This window comes from Acromyrmex echinatior, chromosome 5 (assembly GCF_024713525.1).
Source record: "Acromyrmex echinatior isolate Ae372 chromosome 5, ASM2471352v2, whole genome shotgun sequence".
NCBI lineage: Eukaryota > Metazoa > Arthropoda > Insecta > Hymenoptera > Formicidae > Acromyrmex > Acromyrmex echinatior.
The window spans coordinates 7,899,480-7,919,202 of record NC_141856.1 but is presented as its reverse complement, the minus strand read 5'-3'; the positions used below and the strand labels follow the sequence as shown (position 1 = coordinate 7,919,202).

At 36.6% G+C, this 19,723-nt stretch overlaps 1 protein-coding gene across 1 annotated transcript in view; it reads left to right on the top strand.

Annotated features, from left to right (window-relative positions):
• klu (zinc finger protein klumpfuss) overlaps positions 1 to 19,723 on the top strand; it is a 333,538-nt gene that overhangs the window by 241,725 nt on the left and 72,090 nt on the right. The window lies entirely within an intron of this gene.

Below are 19,723 nucleotides of genomic sequence, written 5' to 3'. Positions count from 1 at the left end.
TAAAATGAATTTTCTGAATATTATAAACGACATTATTATTAAAATTTTTTATTTTTTGTAAATAAAAATGTTATTTGCAAACTGTATATAATTGAAAAATATATGCAAAATTTAAAATAATTTTAATGTTTAAGAAAAAAATCCAACTTTAATATCTCGTTAAAATAATTTTTTTTAATAATTGCATCATTTGACTTGTCGAAGGATAAAATCAATGAATATTTAAACACAGTTTTGAACTGACATTTTATCATGAACTCTTCAACCAGAACTTTTTTAAAACTTTTTTGAAGTTTCGGACGGAGCGTCAACAAGACCACACGGTGAACGAACGAGTCGTCTCGGTTTCAGACTAAGTCGCTTTGAAAGGAGAGTGGCTATGTGGATTTATTAAATGCTGAACGATGCGCAGTACATCAAAGCAAGTATTATTAGACGGTGACACGTCGCGACGAAAATAGAAACACCCCCGCTTATGCGTTCCAAATATTGTTGGAACCTCGACCTTGCTTCAACGTAGCCATGTATCATCGTCCACTGAACGTCTCTCATTTGTTTTCATCTTTGTGGTAACGGACAGTTTGCCTTGATGCTGTTTCATTAATGCGAGCAAACGTAACAAGCGTGTCACTATGTTTCATAAATGTATGATACATATTTAATCGTGACTGTGCCGTTGTAATGTACGCATTGCACTATCAATATTTACATTTTTATTGCTCTCTATATTTCTATATTGTTGTAGAAAATTATTAATTACTTCATTCGAGAGAAAAAGGAATGTAAATGGAACATCGAGCGTATTATAATTAATCGATTCTACTTGCAAGCTTATAGTCACCGGCATAAGGACGATATTCAATTCTCACTAGTTATTAGATGCTTAACTGCTTGTAAGTCGTTGCACGAACCAAGACATCTGATGTCTTTTAACGAAGATTAATTAAATACATTACGATGACAGTGATAAATCGCAGCATCGATATAATGTCGCGGTGATATTGCACGTTTTAAAATTCTTGTGCACATCGCCGATTTAATTTCTACCAATTAAATTGCTTTTGCTTAGCTTGGCTGAACGTTCATCGATCAGTTGATCGCTTGACGACGATGGCGATCACGAGGAAGCTTTGAAATCTAAACCATTGATATCACAATCTTGTGTTGGATCTCGAAAGTAGGTATCGCTCGGTAGATTCTAATGCGATTACGTTCACGCTCCACATCTCGCGACGAACGATCGAGGAAATCGGCCTTGATCGGCACCGATTGATGCGACTTACGACGATGCGTTATGATTCCGAGTCATAGAGATCCTCCAGCCATGTGTATCTCCCTTTTTCTCTTCGCTGATTTTAATACACTCGTAGCGCCCGCAATTAATATCGGCGCGTTAATATAAGCGAACGCGTGCGGCAAAAATCGTTTCCATGCATGCAAATGAGCGACTCGGCATTAATTAGCGTCAACGTCGTCGAAGTGGACCGCCTTGCATATATAAAAGCCCGTACGTGCAAAAACAGTTCTCACATCGGGCATTATATGCGTGCGTATGCGTATACGTCGCGTGTCTCCACCGATAAATGTCTCCACGGCCGATAACGCGCGTCAAACGACGCCAAGTTTTATTTTTCGTCAAACGGAAGAATATCCAGAGCGAATAGTCGATCGTAAAGTATTTGCGCTGTATCCAATTAATCGCATGTCCGTAAATGAGTCTATTTCTTCGGAGGTAAATGCTGTATTACGACTTCATGCGACGCACTGAGACCATTTGTTACCGCCAGAGTTACCTTAATCTCGTAATTATAGATAATTATATGCAACAGATTTGTATGATTTATTTCGTTCACGCGAATACAGCGATGTCATTCGATGAGACTATAAGAGTATTTTAAAATAGCGGTTGATTTAATTGAAAGCGACATCTCTAACGGTTTTTCTAAAATTTATGATTGGAAACATGATTATCTTGTATGTCAAGTACACTTTCCTGTATAATTAATATGATATATTATCACATACAAATCAACACGTTCAACATTCTCTGATAACGTATTTCGCATGTCGCACCGTCGTCTATAATTATGATATTTCAGAATCTTCAACAAGCTCAGTTTAATGTACGTAATATAAAATTCTGTGGCACAGTCGTTGATTTAAAAGAAGTTACTATTATTTCTCATACGATTATTATCCCATAAATACTTTAAAACGTAAACATCCACGTCTGCATTGAGCAAAAGCAAGCCAACTGGGAAAGGATGTTTTTCTCGTTTTCGCGTTTATTTATATATCCAATTGCAATTTGCAGCAAAAATACATGGAGGCTTCTCTTCTTCAGCTTTGACAGAGGAAAACATTCTGCAAATTGTGGTAATCTTTTCTTTGATTTTTTATATCCGTAGTTCGCTAGAGATAACTATTTAGACAACTTATTCTCGTATCTTCAACGAATACAAAATTAAGATTAGTTGATATCTAAGAAAATAAGGAAGAACATTCCTCAGTTCGTAGAAATATTACGAATATAAAATCTATACGATGTAATATTATCGAAAAATCGAAAATTAATTACGTCAATAACATAAGTACTAACATAAGTAGAAATACTTTTACAGAAATTGTAAAAAAATATTCTAATTATTATTATATCATTATTATATCATTATTATTATATCATTCGTTTGCTACAACGATATAAATTATCATTTTTTAGAAATTTATAGGAAAAGAATGGAAATTTAAAAAAAGAAAGGATGTACTTGAAAAGAACATATATGCTTTCATTCCTTAATTCACAATTAGTTATTACACCTAAATTATATTTTAAAATTAATATTAAAAAATTTTTTTGATTCGAAACTTTAATTAAAATTTATTTTCTAAAGGAGTCCTATTTTGAACTTTATCATCGTTATCGCAAATGAGCGATGTTATTCTTCTAAGACTTTCCCAAAATTTTACTTGCACAATAATAGTACTTGCGCAACATTTTTTCTAATAAAAACGAGGATAAAGATTTAATTAGAGATGTAAAAAAAAACGGTATTTTTGACTTCGAAGAAAAGTATCAAGTAAAAAAACTAATTTTTTACTGTAAAAAACGGTATTTTTGACCAAATTACATAAAATTCATGAAAAAACATATAGAATTCATGTTAAATATGTAGAAGAAGTAATAAAATTCATTTTTCTTGTTATTTAGATACTTTTTAATACTTTTGTCTTTATAATTTTATATCGAAGCGGAAATATATATTATTGGCTGTTGCAATTCTTGATGAGTTGATAATAGGTTAATAGGTCTGTTTTTTAATCTATTTTCCTAATCATATCACTTCAAGTGCAAAAATTTTGAGGGATTTCAAGCAACAGACATAAATGACTTAAAAAAAATATCCGAGTAAAAAAACTGTCAAAGCCGAAAGAAAAATCATTAATTTCCGAGTTTTTTATTCTAAAATTCTAGAAATTTTTCCGTCGTTTACATTTCTAGGTTCAATTAACAATTCGTGCTGTTCCTTTAAACGAAGAATAGAATCGCATCGACGATGGAACGTCCGCGAGGAAAAAAAAGTCTCAATTCACAGCTCGACTTATTAATGGCCGTAGCTCGAACCGTCGTTCGAGCGCGCTAAAGGAGGTGTACATCTTGTTTGCCTTTCCACCTAATTCAACCGGCACACACGCGCCCGGGCCTCGAATACTGCGTACGCACACACGCACATACGCACGCATCGCGCCTCTGTCACGGAAATCGCACCTGTCCGAGACTCGTTCGTGCCGCGAGCTTTAAGCCTGTCAGCGAGATTCATACGAACCGGATTGATATATCTCCGCCGAGCGCGAATCCGCTCGACCTCACTCCTTTCGGTGCTTCTTTCATCCTCTTTCGCGTCTCGTCGATCCAACTGCGACGAAGAGTCCATACACTTTACGCTTAGCAATCGGATGTATACGAAGAGACCGGATTATAAAGACACGGAAGAGCGGAGTACGCTTTACGTTACCGACTGCAATCATTAGCAGCTGTAATAGAAGATATAGAATCTTGCAAGAAATAGCTAGAGGTTTTCTTGCATCTCATTATGACGCAAAGATTATCGAATCGTGATTTGGAAAGAAGCATTCGAGCGGAAATAAAGGAAATTATATAATAAATTAGAAATATGTTTATATGAATTTGAATTAGAAATGGAATTTTATGAAAATATAAATATTCTTAGAATTTTATTAAAATATCACAGAATTTCTCTTTTTGAAAAATTGGAAGCCTTAAACTCTGCAAGGAAAATCTTAGATACTTATCTTATAAATCACGTACAATTGATACAGAGTTTATTATTTGTATAAGATTAAAATCAATTAATAATAATTAACAATCGAAGTAAATATTTTTGTCATTTTTCTTTTAAATATTTCAATTGTATATCAAATAAAAGCTTCATACTTTTTATTATCAAATCACTCTACGATAATGAAAAAATTCTGTCAATTTAAAAATTTATATTCACCATTAAATTGCATTATAAAATTAATACGAGTCTGATGAGTAATTATATCCGATTCAAGATATGCTCTGTGATTAAAGAACTATACGCACGAGGAAGCAGTGCGAAAAGATCGACATGTAAGGAGGGGGTGGGTACTCGCGTGCATCGCGATGACATACGATAAAAAATCTCATTTTCGTTGCACCTTGCGCACGGTGCTTGCCACGCCCGCTAAATTATGTTTTCCCCAAATTGCTTCGCGCCACGCCCGCTCATACGTTTTCAACATCGAGAGGGGTTGACGGTCGTTAAGAGACGGCCGATTTTTCTTGCGCCAGTCTTCTGCTCGCGTTTCAACGTTTAAACCCCCATCAACCAACGGCAAAAACTAAAAGAATAAGACTAATGTTCTGGAGATAACATTTGGAAGCACTTTACAAGATGTGTACTCTTACAAATTCAGAGATGATATTTTTAATGTTTGTTCCAGCCTGTAAAAATATGATTAGACAAATCAGAAATATGAAATATGGCTTAAAAAAGATGTATAAGATATACATACTTAAGCCTTGATAATCTTTTTCTAAAATATGTAATTGAAACATATTTTGATTACAGACCATTATAAAGAGACCATATATAGTGAGATATATTTTACAGAATATAACAAAGTAATTAATTTGTTTTTCAATTATAAACTCTTTATCACAATTTTTAGGAAAAGATATAGAGTTTACAAGTTTTACGCTTCTAAGATTTGCTATAAAATTACAAGGCGACTTGTGTATTCGTGATCAGAGCTACGTAGTACTCAGTTTCTCAAGATTTCTTGGCGCATGAGTAGACCTCTCGCCGGATGAATGGAAATCGCGTGAATGACCGAGGATCGCCCTCGGGTGATCGGGAGAGGCAGAATGAGCGGCGGCGATCCAGTATGCGTGATCGAGAATGATCGAGCGAGTCTCTGAACCGAGCTCTCCGCGATCCCTGCAGATCGCTCGCTGTAGGGGGATCGGTGATGAGGAATAATCCTCTCTTCGTGGAGGATACATACGTACACTCGTTCGAAAGATGGTGGGGGAGTGAAAAGAAGGAAGGCAGGAGCCACACCGAGAGGGACGAGGAGAAAGAAATAGCCAAGTGGAAAGTGGCAGGCCACCGTTACCGGAGTAACCAAAAACGCGCCGCCTCGAGGCGTACAATATGCAAACGACGCTTTAAAACGGGATATCTGGCTTCTTCGTGCCGTCGACAATCCGCTGGTATTATATTATCTCGGTTTTACTGTTTTCATGATGCGTCGGCACGTTCGATCGAACGGGCGGTTCACATTAGGTCCACACATCTGGGCTTTGGACGCCAATAAAAGGTTTTATAGGACTCATGTATATCGAAAAAGCCTTTGTTAGCTCGTACATAAAGTCTCGTATCTCTAATAGTAATTATTATAGATACGTGCGAAGGCAGATTCTAGACTCTCCTTGTTCGTTAGAAAAAAATTAATTACATATTCGTGTTCTGATATTTGTTGTGATGGGTAAAAAAAAAATAAGTATACTTAAATATATATATAATTAAAAGAGAACAATATATACAAATGTATAACTGACTGAGAAATATCAGTAGTTCTTGAAAAAAATCTTCCACTCCAAATTTGACGATTCAAAACAGCGGAACATTTTGCTATTTTGAAGGGGATTCCGTTACGAGTAGCCTCGCGTAAACGCCGGTGAAGAAGCGCACCGAAGCCCCAGGGAAGGACCAGGTTGAAGAAATAAAAACGATTCGCGAAGGACGAGATGAAGGGAAGAGCACAGGCGGGGGAGGAGAGAATTGCTCTACATATAAGAGAGCCGTAGCCTAAGGCGCGACTCGGCTACCGACGTTCCCTCTCGTTCTCTGGTGGAGCACAAGACTCAAAGGAGGCTCGGGAGAGAATCGAGATTCGAAGCGAATGAAGGAAAGAGAGAGAGAGAAAGTGGAGAGATGAAGGAAGAGCGGAAGATGGAGGGAGGGGTACGTCCATCTCATCCATCCTTCTACCTTCTTTCTCTCGTTCTTGCTTCTCCTAATGATAGCGTGCACGTTGCCCCCCTCGATGCACCGCGCCGGCATCAGCAGCACCAGCAACAACAGCAGCAGCAGCAGCAGCGGCGGCGGCGGCAACATCCAGCTTCGACGACGGAATATATACAGCGGGGTAACACGACGGTCGGTGAAGGCGAACCTAACTACCAGAGCACGCCTCCGCCTCCGTGCACTAAAACATTACCACGCCGGCAGCGTCGAGTGCCGCCGTTTCTTCTTGTAGGGTATCATCCGAGGCACGTATAGAGGGCCCTCCATAAGTGCTACTCCATCGGGGTTCCGAACCACCAGTGCTACCCTTCGGTCGTTCCTCTACTTTCTCCCCCTCTCTTCCTCTCTTGCCGCTATCGCGAAAGAGAGAGAGAGAGACGGATAATCGAGCGAGACCCATGATTACCCATTGAGGGTGGAATTCATTATAGCGAAATCTACTTGATATACTCTCCTCTCTCTTCATCTGTCCCTTTGTTCGCCGTGTATCGTCGATTATCAACTCCTTTATTAAAATAAATAACTTTAATTTTCGAACTTATTCATGTACAGAATAAATTATCGAATATAGAAGGCTCGTGGAATTCTCCGTCGACTTGTCCAAGGGAAAGAGGAAGACGGATAATGAAAATGCGGATGTTGGCGTACTTTTGCCGCGTCGTTTTTAAATTGCATTTTTCTCTTGAATATAAAATTATCCTGTCACATCTCGTTAGCCAAACGGCGATGGAACAGCCTTCGAAGCGGCCGAGTCGAAGCCGAGAGACGTGACCTCGTGGCTGAAACCCCGCAATCTGTCTTCCTTTCTATAAAGTTGAATTTCAATTCTAGCGCGTGTCGACTTATCCGGCGGTAATTGGCGCATTTACCGCCAGACGTTATCTACGCGCGGAACACGTTCGGACAATGGACACGTACCGGAACAAGAAAACGCCCATACGGAACGATATAATTTACACGCCACAATCTCAAATAGTATCTGAATATCCGATATCTAATTTGCGGGCTACCTGGATAATTTTGCATGCGTTCATAATTTAATCCTACACGCTTCTGCAAGCGGACTTGTATGTAACATTTGCGTAATATTTTATGTAATTCTTTGCTGTGAAATATCCACCGCAACATTAATCGGCAGCATATGATGACGTGAATTGATGATAGACCTCTTCTGTAACGAACTCTATAAACGTGTACCTATATAGTTGTAATGTAATCTTTAAGTAATAGTTTTCAAATCCTTTTTCCTCGTATAAAAAGAATTCTGACGCGTGCGGTATAGTGAATTATACTTTGGTATCCGTTTATCCAATGATTCACTGATATACACGGAAAGAATAGTTTTGCTAAAGTTATCTAAAAATTTAGCTAGGTACAGATATGAAAATAATTTTGTTAGACTATCAAAATAATTATGTATACGACGCTCAAGCTGTTTCCTAGGAGATGAAAACTTTTTGCAATATTTAATCGTCTTATATACTAATTATTCTGATGGTCTAACACAATTATTTTCAGATCTTTATCTAGCTAAATTTTTAGATACTTCAACAAAATTGGAAATCTTTCCAGGCAGTGATTTAAATTTATTAAGAAATCACACGTATTCTTATATATTAATAATTTCTTTTCAACAACTATTGAATGTCTTGAAATTAGAGATTATTATGCGAGATAGCTGTCGCAGAGTGAGATAGTATCAATACCATTAGGAGCTCAGAGCGCCGTACGCGTTGATCGAAACGCATTGATCTCAAGATTACTGCGGCATCGCGTCGATGTCGAGCGCGAAATTGAAATTCAATTGCACACACACGGGAAGCGAGCCTTCGGTCATCCTCACCGCTCGTTCTCCACTCTGGAACAGGCGAACCTGCCTGGCCTTCCCCACCACGCGTTTCTCTCTCATTTTTTCGCATCCCTTCTCTCCGGGCGGGGTTTTTGCGTCGCGTTTGAAAGAGAAAAAGAGAGAAAGCGAGAGCGAGCACGCGGTTCGTTCCACGAGCGCTCGCCGCGTAACACGACGGTCGTACGTGACAACGATAATCAGCGAGTTAAGTGGGGTTTAATTTCCTTTCGGTGCGGGCGGGTAGAGAGAGAGAGAGAGAGAGATAGAGAGAGAGAGAGATGCGAACGAGAGTGGCGGCTGTGTTACGGAGCGGCGGAGGGGAAGGAAGGAGGAAAATGCGTGTATACACCTGCCAAGAAACACGCAGGCTTGTACACAACATAGGCGGATCTTGTGCCGACTCCCGTGGACGAAAAGGGGAAACGTGGGGGAGGGTGGATGGAGAGCGAGAAGAGAGGAGAGGATGGTTGAACGCGGCTCAACGGGGACACACAAGAACGTCCTGAGCACGCCCGCGCCACCTGTAATTGGGTCCAATCATCGTGGTTCTCATGCGAGCTCTTTTCTAAGATCTCGTGAGTCGTGAAGTCGACGCGTATGAAACGACAAGGCCTTTAAAGACAACGGCTTACGATCGAAGACACTTGGATGCGATAAAAATCGCATTTTTTATGTATAATAAAATTACAAAGCGATGAAAGCCACGGCAATAAAACCATGACAGGTACATGATAGGAACACGTCTTTATGTACATATAAATTATGACAAGATATTTATTAATACGACGTGGTTAAAAATTACAGAATTAATTCGGTTTTCAATTGTAAATTGATAATATTTTATAGCTGTAGAATAAGTATTTCGGTATAGAGCACCTCGCATAATCATAATTAGACCACTAGAATAATTGGACTCAATCATCTTGATTTTCACACGATACACTACCTAAGATCCTGTAAATCAACATGAGCGTGACAGCTTGCGTGAACGGAAAAGGTTCTTGTAACTCGTAAAATTACAACGAATTAAAGGGGTCTCTTATGCATTCGTTCGTGCATAAAAACGTATTCTGAAAGGATTAAATTATGATATAATAACATAAAAAAAATATTCGCAAGTACATTTCTCTATAGAAATTCTTTCTTCAAGGAACTCGCTTGTGACTTTGTTACTTTTATTTTTGACCACATATTTTATGCGTTAAATTAATGATGTTCTCTGTTTATAATAATGCAAATGCACAAATTAATTCTTGTAATTGTCTATAAAAATTATACAGATAAAATAGCACGTTTTATTATTACGTACCATTGAAAATTCCGCGTGATGATTATTAATGAAGATTGTGTTAAAGATTACGTTCTTGAGAAGATTAAAGATCATGTTACGACATGTTCTGCAACACTTCCGCAATCACTTTCGTTCGTTGCGTTTTGCTACATGTTGCTACGCGTGGCATCGACTTTAATCGCCGGTATTACCGTGATTTCCTGGGACTTCTCGTTTCTTCGGATCCGAATGAGAGTTGCTGCACCTACAGGAGTCACGACGCATCTTCGAAGGCAGCTGCCTTGCCTCTTTTACCTTGCCTATACACATTTAAAGTTGATAGAGCGACGGATAAGAACATCGAATGAATTCGAGCAAACATAAATAATATCCGTATTCCACAATTATACGTACACATTTATTTCAGTTAACGTAATTATATATTGCAATTTGAAATCAATTATTGAGTGAAGATCGTATTTTTTAAGGAACATCATGAAATCTTAAAGTATAGATTTATAAATATAATTAATAAATAATGAGATTTTTAAAATAAATAAATCAAGAAGTTATATCTAACATATACATATTTATGTATAATCTCCAATTGCTTAAAAATAAAAAAAAATTAATTGTAATATTTCAAAAATATAATATAATTTATTACAAAATATACAAGAAATATATAAACAGATAATTTTTTTTGTGAAGAACAAAAATTATATTGTGAAAAATATTATAAAATGTTACATATATTTTATATTATTATATGTATTATATTATATTTACATTATGAAATTATTTTATTATATATAATATTACTATTTATATAGGAAAGTTATTTATTATGTTAATAACCGATTGCAGAATCCTTTGATAATAAGATGATGCTGTCGTGCAAACTTATTAATTTTAATTGTAGATAAGGCTCAAGCAATATAGAACAATTGCAGAATACATGATACACTTATGATAGCGAAAATGTCGATAATGAAAAATCACAATGCTATATTAATCACATAGCAGATAAGACGCTAATATGGGAAGTGACAGAAATGTAAAATCACGTATTATTATCTAGATAACAATCAAAAAAAGTAACGATCGTGTAGTCACGCTGTGGTTTAGAATTACATAGATAGAACGCAATAAATATAATTATGTCGATATATTTTATTTTAGCAAAGTTATTAGTAACTATATTAATAAATATTTTATATAATTCAATGTATATATTATCTACATTATTATTTTTATGATTATTGCACTGATTTCGAACAAATTGTGATACTTTTATTGCACTGACATTATATTGTTTCATAACGGAAAGTTTAAGTAGAAAATAGGTTTTGTCTTAACTGAGAAAATGTAATGTCTATTTCCTTGAAAAATATCATTGTCAGGATTTACAACCTTTTAGGTTGGAAGTAAAAAAAAATTTATCGTCCGAGAGTCGTTGCTTACTTCTTACTTCTTATTGTTTACGTCGCAATTTATGATCTATTTCGAAAATTTGATGTTTCTTGTCGCTGTGTAGTTCGTCACAGCGGGATATCGATCGCTTTAAACTATTGAAGATATTTATGATACTACTGTTTCCTTGTAGTTGCACAATGTAGATGAAAAGTGAGTGGGTAGCGCAAAAGTAGGTGTTGGTTATATCTTAAGCTGTGAAACTGTTAATGACACCTACGATGTCTCTTCAATGAAAGCAGTCTCGAACAATCATATTGACTACTTGTATCGATTCGAAAGGTAGAAAATTGCTTCAATCTATCTCGAGAACATCGCTATACTTTACCTTGTGATAGATCTTTAATATGTCGATAATTTTATTTTAGAAAATATATATTATTTAAAAATATCTAGCTCGAGATGATTAAGCAGAAATTAGTAGTTAGAAAATCAAAAAACAACGTTTATCTTTAAAGATAAACTAGTTTATTACAATATACATTAAGAATTAAACTAGTTTTTTGTCTATAAATTAATTGGAAACGTTTCGACTGTATTAAGTCTTCTTCCCAGTCCACTTACAAAAAATAATTAAACATTGGAAAGAAAGATACAATATATTAAAAACATGAAGTCATATCGTAAGTTAAACACAATACATTTAATATTACAAATGGTTTTATATAAAATTAAATATTTAACATCATCTTATTGTCAAGTGAGATTTAACTATTTTGTCCAAATAGTAAACTTCACTTGACAATAGGATGACGGTAAAGATTCATCAATTTTATATAATTTCATTACAGTCGAAACATTTCCGATTAATTTATAAAAACTAGTATAATTCTTAATGTACATTGTAATAAACTAGTTTTTAAAGATCCAATAAACGTTGCTTGCGTTTTTTGACCTTTTTACTAATATATATTATTTATTAAATACTACTTTTTTAAACATTTCTCTTATTTGATATTCTCGACTTTCATTAAGAACATATAAAAATCCATACCGATTTACTATCAATCTCAGACATCCGATAGTATTATTTTACAATATGACTGACTTACAAATCCTTTTTTTCTTTCTTTTATTTTCTGTTTATTTCTCTTCTGCTTTGCACTATCCTTCTTTCTTGCTCCTTTCTCCTTCTCTTCCCGCGCTTGTTTTCTTCCACTTCTTTCTGTCAGTTTTTTTATTTTCATCCTCCTCTTCTTCCATCTTCTTTTCCTTCTCATCCACTTTAAATGTGTTGCATGCGCGTGAACTTAGTATACGCCTCCACCTGCTACTCGAGGATGAATCGACGATATAAAAAGCGAAGGATGAACCTTAACTCGTACCTTCACAGCCATTGAACGATTCTCTCTTTAATCGCGTCCAGAAATTGCCTGCTTCGTGCAGTTAGTAGAAATATAAGATTTGCTATTTCTAAATCACTCCATCGTCCTATATGATTTCGTCTTCTACGCATTAATTTCCAACAACTACAAAAAGAAAAAGTAAAGATATAGATTTCACTTCTAACCGCCTAACTATTGTAATTAGATTCCTATAGTATACATCCTACGTGTTGATTTTGTGTTATACGAAAGAAGCAATTTTTTGGAAGTGTCTATTAATTTAGATGGTTACATGATTCTATATTTAAGTAACTAACTTAAGACCGGTTAGTTTCTACTCTTACGATCCCATTGATATGATGCTGTTGCGTGGACACAACATCAAGTCCCAGCAATATTGGACTCCTCGAACGAGAAAGTTACGCGACTGGCGGGCAGTAAAACGCGCGAATCGCTGTTCCCAAGGCGCAAAAAATCGCATCGTAACGGTTAAAGGCCGTTAAGGTCCTGATCCTTGTTTGTTCGAGGTGGCGATTTCGCCGCGATTATTTTTCACTTCACCGACCACTCGTGCTGGACGACGAATACTTTTGGGGCCAGAAAGTCCTACGGCTCCGTGCTACCGAGTCCGGTATCAGGATGCGTAATCGGTTGGCATTCTCCGGGAATGGCGGGAGAGGAACTTATGGCAACGTCTTGTAATGACATTAGTAAAACGGGACGAGTCCGTAATTCATCGGTACGTACCGGAGATTCCATAGATGAACCCGTTGATACGCTTTTATTAATGCTTGTTAGGATAATGTGGGATTTGTTTCGTCGATTGAGTTCGAAAATTCTTTCTGATTTAAATTTTTTATCGAAAAAAATTTTCGATTATGTTAGACTAGATACATTTTATGATTAGATAGATATATTTTATGATTCAATAGACAGTTTATTATTATTATTTACATTAGAAGAAGTCCATCTATTTATTAGATGTGTACTCTCTTTTTCCTGTTTTTAATTAATTTTGTAAAGCGTTTTTTTTTTGCAATGCTGTAGCCTTATTTTGATAACAAGTTGAACGTTTGAATAAGTTTATCTTATTTAATATCTTGCATGAATTTACTCTCCTATTATAAGAAAATGATGTTAAGCGAGCTGTCCTCTTTCAGTAACAACTTTGTTAAGAAATGAGAAGTCGCAAAGCCGATAAGGTCTCTCTTTGGAGTAATCGCCGGTAAGAATCGGCATGAGACATTGGTACACCGCTGTCGGGTTAACTTCTTATTCCAGTGTGTGGCAGCGGTTCTTATCTCGTGATGCGCTCTTTTGATGCTGCCTCGTTTCGGCCTTTCTTTTTCTCTTGCGGATTATCACACGCCTCATGCTTCAAGGTATGCGCTGTCAACGGTTAACGATAAGGAAACTTTAAATGGCCATCTTTAACCTGTTGCAATATTCTTATGCATAGATAATATCTACATACTAATTCACATAAATAAACATCGTACCATAAAAAAATTAAATAATCGGTAAATCGAAAATGCTTAAGTTTTACATCGATATTACCAGTGACTTTTAATAATTTTATAATTATATAGATATCATATTGTCATTGTGTAAAGGAGGAACCGTCATCGTCATTTTTCTGAATTAAAAAAAAATTCTTTTTTAAGCGTGTCATATTTGAAGGATGTCCTTATACTCAGGTATTCTGTGACATTCACATACACTCATTCATATACTCTTGCAACGCGCGTATCTTTGAATCAAAGTTACGTCTTTGGCGAAGGGAGATCAAAGACATGCGCGAGTCCGTAAAGCGGACGCGGGTTCGCCACCCGCGTGTAAGAAATGATAATAATTAAATGCGCTTAATTACCGGCGAGTTGCCGCGAAGGATTCGGACGGGTGATAACTCAACGCCGGGCGCTTGGCTGCGAGAAAATGGCCGACGAGAAGCATTTGGTAGGATATTGCGTGTTGTGTGTTGCAAGCATACGCAGTATTCATTAGGGTGGATCCTTTTTCGGCTGGCAAAGCAACGCGGTTCAACAGGGAGCGCGAAAGGACGAGGGGCAAGCGCGTGCGAAGGGCAAAGATAGCTGCAGAAGCACGAAGCAGTTAATATTGTCTCCTGGGGGCATATTTTACGGCAGATACAATCTTCAGGATGCCTCGCTAAAAGCTACACGTGTTTATCAGCGTAAGTCTGCCCCTCTTCACCCCCGTTCCGTCGACCTCCCTTTCATTTTCGCGACCTCCCTTTCGTATCTCGCCGAATCTGCCTCTTCCGTCTCATCTAACCGTAGGGCCTCTTTCTCTTTAACGACTTCCGAGCCCTTCGATGCTGTAATTTCTTTCGGGGTAATTTCTACCGTCGTTTTCATTCGCCCCGGCCTCATCATTTCCGGATTTATTTATCGAAAATCTCGCGCTTTCTCTTCGTGTGCCTCAAGGCATTGAAGAATGTCATCTGTCAGTGAGATATTTGTGTATGATCGTTGAGTTCAATGCTAACAATGTTTGAAAAATTAACAAAAAAAGGTATCTTATTTTTTTCTTTTACGAAAGTTTTGTTAAATAAAAATCTGTCGGATTTAGGAATATTACGTCGACAAAAATATAATTTAAATAAAAAGATACAACGAAAAGGTATATTGGCATTAATACGCGAGTATGATTTCCGTAACTGCGAGATTTCGCTATGCTGCACCTCTCATCTTTCTTGCGCGTGGGATGAGTACGCGAATGCACCTGGCATATAACGAAGGTCGTTCGTACACTAGCTTGTCTACCGGCTGATGATACCTCCGTCGAATGATGCGCATCTACCTGCTTCTCATACGCCGAATACCATTCCCGATGCCCCTGAGGCATCGTAGCCAAGATCAGGCCCCGGTAGCCGCGCGCTTCTGATATATTATTTTCTCTCGCTCTCTCTCTTTCTCGAGTACCTGTCCTCCCGGTCGGTGGTACTTATCGAATTTTGCAATATTAATTATTCCCCATTTTCTTATTTAATTCGTACGCGAACCGTACCATCAGTTTGGCGAATAACACCCTGAGTTAAAAATTTCAACTGCTGTAACAATTTGTTTTTTTTTTGTCCTTTAAGTGTGATCCACGAAAGTGTAATTATTCGTGTCGTAATGTCTCGTCTAATTATTTCGCAAAATCCACGTATTGTGGACACCAAAGAAAGAAATTTATAAGATTGTATTTACTGTCCTACCATTTATCATATACTGTTGTATTCTTAATCGTGCGATTTTACATTACATAGTGTTAAAACTTTACAAGTCCTTAATTTACTCATCAAGTAAATTATTATTTGAACAAATAAAAGAAGAGTAATAATTTTCGAGATCTTAATCAAAACAGTGGCGTGTTCACGTACATTTTTATAATGTATATAATAAATATCATAGAAAGACAGTTTTCTCCGAGTGCAAAAGGTAAACATCAGATATGTCTCTTTGTCCTGATTACGCAAGATAGAAGGCCGGTCTTGGCTGCGATTTCTACATTTTTCGAGCGAGTAATAGATTCATATGACAACCCTTCTTATGTAGTCCACTTTTCCTTCCGTTCGACCTGCTCGACGTTATTTATGATCTCGGTTAATCGAGAACTATATCAAATACAGCGCAAATAGCATATTTTCATTGCTCATATAACTCACGGGAGAAATCGCCACCTGCTTCATGTACTGCGCTGCTATTGCGTTTACTAACTTTTACAGAGTACACTCGACATTTCGCCGTCGCGAACGGCGTTTGTAAAGCGATACAATAATAGCAATACTAATCGATTATTGTACTAAATAATAGTTCACGCACGGTGACGCTGAAAAAGAGAAATATAATCACGCGCGCGTCCGGTGTAAAGAAAAAATATTATGCAGGTAACAATCTTTTTTACAACACTCTGGCGCCGTGCTTGGAGCCTGTTTACTTGAATGACGAATCAATCATGTCGTTATTGTATTATCTTTCCGCACGGCGACCACGTATCGTGCGTGCAAAAGGTACGAGACAGTGATCTCGATAACGAAGCAGAGGCGACAATTTTCGCACCAATTTTTTTATCGCGTAGAATTATATATAATGACGTAAAAAAATATTACTTTTTCAACGATGTTTTGTCTCATAAATCGACAGTATTTATTCTTTTTATTTACCTTATTAATGCAAAATGTGCATTTAAAAGTTAGGGATCTCAACATGGCGATAACCATTACGTTTATTTGGTCTCTCCGTTATTGAAGTGTTTGTTATTGTGAGTCTTTGGCATTCTCTAATGTGGTAGGTATAGGAAAATATTACAATGGCGACGAAATAAAATTAAAGATCGCACGCGATCAATGCCAAGTGAATCGAAGAAGCGGGCAATGAAGAGTGAATATTTGCATATTCAACGCCCAGTCGTGTTACGACAATAAAATGCCACTAAACACATGTTCTACGGTACGATACGGCCTGTCCCTTAACGCCCCGGTATCATCGGAACATTCTTTCGGTACAAGTCGTGTTTCTTTCACGAACAAGTAATACCCGCCACCAACCATAATCGCAAATTACCCGGGTACCCCCGAGCGTACGTATTATACATACGTTCTCGCGATTACACGTTTCTTCGTTTACTCGACACGGAAGTGTCACAAATTGACTCGCTCGAAAGGTCTCGCGTGAAAGTCCTAGTTTGATAGCGAAATGACGGGAGGATGTATGCGAAAGTTCCTGGCTATCTACATACAAGGTGAACGACAGTACCTTTTACCGCCTATGATCACGAGTTTGTTTAGCATCACTACTCGTTAACGCATTGATTACTATGATGATCGTCCATGATCAGTGCCTGACTTTTCAGTGTCCTGAAGCTAATCGACATCCTGGTGATCACTGATACATAATCGATGTTAAAAACAAATTTTTTAAATATTTATAATTACTTTTATAATTTTTGTAAGTATTTATTATTTTTTAAATACTTATATAAAAAGCTTAATGTCATTCAATATAAAAATTTAAATGATATAATCTGGATAACGATGTAAGATATAAATTTCATAATTCAATATTCTGAAAATATATATTTCTATCTATGAGAATATATTTTTAATTAATTAAACATCGCAGAGTATTTTTATATTTTATATTATTATGTGCTCACAATAATGAAAATTTCACTGCCTACATTGTAAGACACATCCTCTGAATAGATGTATTGAGGATGTATTACAGAACGAAAAAATTATAAACTTTCTATTTATTTATATTATATTTGAATGACAAAAGATTTGATGGCGGTTTAGAATCTGGATAAAAAATTATTTCAATATAAGAATAAACATGATTTTGAAACAATAATAAGACAAAATGAGAAAATTTTCAATAAACTATAAAATTATATTATTAAATATAAATATTGACTTTATTGAACTATTTTATATGTGTTTCTATCAAGTAATAAAGAAAGCCAAGATCGGTCAAATTTTAGATATTACAAATAATACATTATATATTCTTTTATTAAATCAATTTATTCCAGATATAATTACGAGCCGATAACATTCGGTTTCAACACAATCATTCTGAAACGCTAATAATCTTCCCTAAATTAAGTTAGAAAAAAAGAAAGAAAGAAAAAAAGCAAGAAATTTATTGCAAAAAATATTACCTTATATTATTTTATATATATTACTTTTATATATATTATTTTATAAATATTACTTTATATTATTTTATACTATATATTATTTTTCAGTAATATTTTTCACAATAAATTTCTTACTTACTTTCTTTCTTTCTAATTTAATTTAGGGAGGATTATTAGCGTTTCAGAATGATTGTGTTGAAACCGAATGTTATCGCAATTATATCTGGAATAAATTGATTTAATAAAAGAATATATAATGTATTTGTAACATTCAAAATTTAACCGATCTTGACTTTCTTTACTTAATGACCGTATATGCATATACGGTTGAGCTTAAAATTCTTAATATATTTATAAATTTCTAATTTTTGTTATTTTTTGCAAAAACTATACACTAGTATACACTGATACAGATTTAATGTTCTACCTAACTAAAGCTCTCTAACATTCTCTCCGTAATTAGACGCCTTATACACAAATTGAATTAATACTTGAAATATTGATTTGAAAATGACTAACGACTAACGATTCATTATCGTTCCTCGGTAAACCACACAAAGGACACAGACCGCGCAATACCGATGGCAGGCTCCGCGAGCAAATCGCAATTCGCGCCAGCTATGCTCGCGCTCACCTAGCGTGCGTGGGCGCGAGTGATTGTCTGGCGTGTCTCTTTTTTGCGCCTAGATCGCTCGCGGCAAAAATGAAAATAGCTCGACTCTATGCTCGCGGCTAAGCCTTACCAGCTCGCGGGCCGTGTACGTTTTCCTACCTACGTGGGCCTGAAAGGATCTCGCGCGAAAGGGCGGACAGCCGCGTGCACGGAGGCTGCTTGTGTGCGTGCAAAAGTGTGTACGTCAAACAGCGTCGCTTAATTCTACCACCGATTTACGCACTGATTTACGCACTGATTTACGCACTGCCGCCATGTTAACCACAACGCGCGCATACAGGTACGCACTGACGGTTTTATGCGTCACCGGTTTTGTTCCGCGTCAAACGTCATGCAGACCGCTCACACACCGGCCGCTCAGTACACTCGGAGGTGTCGTAATTTCAATTAAAAACAGATCGAAACGCGTAAAAAGTCTTATTGACGCGAGATCGATAAGCATGATCGGCGTATCAGCTGTCAGTCTGAACAGGTGATCATAAAGTCATTTCAATTTTCTTAAAGCTACTGTTGCTCATATGTCTATCTTGCTGTGATCTTGCGAAGAAATACAACTTAATTTATACGAATTACAATTGTTTTTATTGATAAAAACGCACCTGCTGTCTTAAAGTGTATTTCAAGAAAAAAAAAATTAATTTAAAATGTTTTTTTAAGAAAACTTAATTTTGCCACCAAATATTGTCATGTTTTTCCGGGGGAACGTGATGTCGCAACTCGAGACGGCAAATAATAGATTTTGCCGCACCCTGTACATATCGAGATTATGTATATTGTCACGCTGATTGGCGTCGCGTAGTTACGTAGAGTTTATACGTTTCTCACATAATAGACATGACATGACCTATGTCAAAGAGAGCCGATAGTTGACTCCCCTTACAGCAAAATGCTGCCGGCACACGCGCGGTA